We start from the raw sequence: 4,543 nt of genomic DNA, 5'->3' as shown, positions 1-4,543 counted from the left end.
CACACACACACACACACACACACACACACACACACACACAGAGTCTCCTGCCTGGAAAATCGTGCCCTTACCCATTTATTATCTCTGTCTCTCCACCTGCCCTAAACGTCAGTGGCTAGTCCCACCTAGCCCCTGCCAAACATCCTTGGCCACCAGCCTGTAGCAGAGACCACCAGTCCCAGCTCCCCCAGAGACCTCACATGGTTGCTGCATTCTTCCTCCTGCAAAGCATGGCAAAAAAAAAAAAACAAAAAAAAACAAAAAAAAAAACCTCTCTCCCTTCCCTACATCTGCCTTTTTCCTCCTGGGAACCAGAAATCCCACCTGTACCTTCCACCCAGCAATTAGACCCCAGTCTTCTTTACTGACAAATCAAGAACCAATTGGGGAACAAGACTTTAACATCAGAGCCACCGCCTTGACTTAGTTTGTATTTCCATGGTGGCTAAATATAGTGAACGGTTTTTCATATATTTATTGGTTATTTACATATCACCTTTTAGAACCTTATTCTACCGTTTATTGGTTTAGTTGATAGGGTATTGTTCTCTCTCTCTCTCTCTCTCTCTCTCTCTCTCTCTCTCTCTCTCTCTCTCATCCTCTCCTTCTCCCTCTCTCTTTCTCTGATGTACATGTGTATATGAATGTGATGTATGTGTGTGCATGTGATATTTGTGTGCATGTATGTGATGTATGTGTGCATGTATATGCATAGAAAGCCAGCATTCCACATTGGGTATCCTCTTCAGTCAGTCTTCACCTTGTTTTTTGAGACAGAATTGCTCACTGAACCTGGAACACACCAGTTTGACTGGACTGACTAGCCACCTAGCCCTGAGATCCTTCTATCATAGTCTTTCCCCATACCCTACCCAGCACTGTGCTTAAAGATATACCACCATGTCTGGCTTTTGCATAGGTTTTTGGGATCTGAATTTGGGTCCTGATAATGCACAGCAAGCACTGTACTAAGCCGTTCTCCCAGCCCCTTGTTTGGGTTCTTTTAATCTAATTTTTCGAGTTCTTATGTATTCTGGATATTAGTTTTGTGTCAGATGTAGAGCTAACCAAGATTTTCTCCCATTCTATAGGATGTCTCATTACTTGACAAACTATTTCCTTTTCTATGACGAATTCTTTTTAAAATTCCTTGCAGTCCCATTTGTCAATTTTTGGTGCTGTTGCTTGAGTTCTTGGAGTCCCTTTCAGAATGACCAGACTTTCAAGTGTTAGCGCATTTTCCTCTATTACTTTTAGACTTTCTCCTCTCAGATTAAGATTTTTGTTACATTTGAGTTTTGTACAGATAAGATTGAGACTTTGTTTTTTATACATTTGGATATCAAGTTTTCCCATGACCATGTGTGAGGCTATCTTTCTCCCACAATGTGTGTGTGGGTTTTTTTGTTTTTTTTTTTTTTTTGGCATCTTTGGAAAAAATCAGATGGCTGTTTCTATTGGGGAGGGGGGCTAATTCTGTATCCTCTAATCTACTTCCTTGATCTTCATGCTACTTTGTGACAGTGCCATGTGGCTTTGTTACTGTGACTCTATGGTGTAACTTGAAATCAAGTATGGTCATAGCTCCAGTAGTTTTCTTTTTGCTCAGACTTGCTTTGTTTATCTATCATCTTTAATGCTTTCTTGTGAATTATGAAGTTGATTTTATTGTTTATATAGATGGTCATTAGCAGTATGTTGGGATTGCACTTGGTAAGACACCTTTTTTCCCTACTTTAATTCTGCCAACCCATGAGCATGGAAAGTTCATCTTCCGGTTTTTTTCAATTTCTTCCTTCCATGTTTTTGAATTGTTCACTGTTAGAGATCTTTCAGTTTCCTGGTTACGTTTATTACTAGGTTTTAAAAGCCATTATAAATGCAATTGTTTTCCTGATTCCCCTCTCAGAATGCTTATTATTGATAAATAGACATACCAGATTTATGAATACATGGTTACAGAGAATTAAGAAGAAGTAATGCTCACAAAGTCAGATTAATCTCTCTCTATCTCCATTCCTTAGAAAAATGCAAACTCGAATCAGGAATAGTTGTTTCTGAGATGTGCTATTTCTTTTTTTAATTTTTTGAGATGATAATATAATTACATTATTTCTTCTTTCCCTTTTCTTCCTCCAAAGTTTCCCATATGTTCGTCTCTGTTCTTCAAATTCATGGCCTCTTTTTTCTTTAATTGTTGCTATATACATATGTGTGTGTGTGTGTGTGTGTGTGTGTGTGTGTGTGTATAAAATGTGTGTGTGTATATGTATAAATGTATATACCTAAATACAACCTGCTCTGTCTATATAATGTCACTTGTATGCACATGTTTTCAGAGCTTATCGTTTGGTATGATATATTAAATTGATGTGCTCATTTCTCCTTCTCCTGAATTCCTTCGTTGCCTGTAGTCTTTGTCTGGAACTACAGGTTTGAGATCTCATGAGCTTTCCCCCTATTGGTGTCATCCTTGTCCAGGTCTTGTTAAGGCAGCCATGTTGAGACTTTATGGGTATAGCTTCTTATATTTCTAGGAGACAAAATTCCACAGTGAGATCTCTGTTTCTCTGGCTCTTACAATCTTTTAGCCTCCTCAGAATGCTCCCTAATTCTTAGGTGCAGAAGATGTATCAGTTGAGAGTCCACAGTTCAGACTATAAATAGGGATTGTGCTGTTTTAGTAAAGAGGATGTTGTGGTTTCTCTTCAAAGATGCATGAGTTTGAGAGCTCTGGTTGAGTTCCCAGGACCAGGCATGATCTCTTTCTTGCTGAGAGGGTCATAAGTCCAATTAGAAAGTCGTTGGAAAAAAAAAAGCTGGACGTGGTGGCGCACACCTTTAATCCCAGCACTCAGGAGGCAGAGGCAGGTGGATTTCTGAGTTCAAGGCCAGCCTGGTCCACAAAGTGAGTTCCAGGACAGCCAGGGCTATACAGAGAAACCCTGTCTCAAAAAAACCAAAATGGGAAAAAAAAAAAAGAAAAGAAAAGAAAAGAAAAAAGAAAGTCGTTGGTTACCACCAATGTATGTGTGCCACTACTGCACCCTCCGGGTTAGCATGCCATGTTAGCCATTCTTGTAGCTCTTAGGAATCATTTCTGGGTAGTACTGTTGATTTCTTCCCTCCTTTTGAGGCTGGCATAGTGCTTTCTGATAGTCTTCAGAGAGGAGGCTTTCCAGTCAGTATGAGCTCAAGGGTCTTTGAGTCCTGTGTCTGAATACATTATCTCTTCATCCATCAATAGGTGTTTATCTTCTACCTCTGAGGAACTGTTTCTTAGAAACTAAAGCTCCAAAAGCTAGAAATCCAATACCTGTTGTTATTTGAATACCACTTTAAAAAGTAATTTTTCTTTTTAATTTTTCCATCTGTAAGATGGTAACAATCTTTGCCTCTTCTAGTTTTCTTTAACTATCCCTGACACACAGTAAACTAATTCAACAAATATTTATTTTATACTCCTTATGGCTGTGGATATATTGTGAGCACTGAACAAATCAGTCTCTATACCAATGGGGAAGATAATAATATATACTTAAGAATGTAGTGTTGGGACAGTAGACAAATATCTGCTTATCTCACATCTACTAGGCCTTTCTAGCCTCTCAGGTCTGGGTCTGGACTAGTCATAAGACCAAGTGCCACCATCTTCTTGGTAGTAAAACCCATCGGTGTTAGTTCCTATAACATGTTCAGAGTAGTTTGCCAATTGGTGTGCTAATGGACCAATAACACAACAGGACAATGCAGGAGAGCTAGCACCCAAAAGAAGCATGAAGAGACCCAAGAAGTAGAAATGGGAAGGAATCAGAAGACACATTGGAGCTGAGTCAACAGCAGCAGTTTCTGGGAACCAGGTCACCAGCATCCTACAGCATCATCGGGTGATTGCCATCTCTTACCCCTTCCCACACTTGTCTTTTCCCCTGGTAGAGCACCTCCAAATAAAACATTAGCATGAGACTTTGCTGCAGGCCCTTGTTTTATGGAGAAGCTGAACTAACACAGCCTAGCAGTGTTGCGAGCATTGCAGAACATAAAGCAGGATGTAATGTCATCCCATGACGTAGGAAGAGGCACCGACAGCCACAGTTCAAATTTTTGGGCCAGGACCTGTGTAGGAAGACAGTGATTTAGTACAAAGGTGCCAGGGGTCAACACCAGCATACTTAAGAAAGAAGCAGGTGAACTGGGGGAGAAAGAAGAGCAAGTGTGTGCTGAAAAAGTAGAACCGAATGATTTCACCGGACTCTTAAACCAAAACCACTGTTTTTCGGACATGATGCTTTCTTAAGCTTTGAAAATCCCCCGTCACCAAGACACAGTTCAAATCAAAGGCCAGATTGAAAACAAACAGTCCACTGTTGTTATTTAAGCAAAACACTTACCACACAAGCTGGGTGGTCCCTACTCACTATTGGACCTAGTAATTGACCATAAAAGGTTACATAATAGCCTCAAAAAAAAATTGGCCAAGTATTCGGCTATCTCTCTTTCACTTTCTAAAGAAGTAATGATTTGGTTTATTTGGAGTTTGCCA

The sequence above is a fragment of the Mus caroli genome, chromosome 2 (genome assembly GCF_900094665.2).
Source record: "Mus caroli chromosome 2, CAROLI_EIJ_v1.1, whole genome shotgun sequence".
NCBI lineage: Eukaryota > Metazoa > Chordata > Mammalia > Rodentia > Muridae > Mus > Mus caroli.
Note: the sequence above shows the minus strand (reverse complement) of the source record.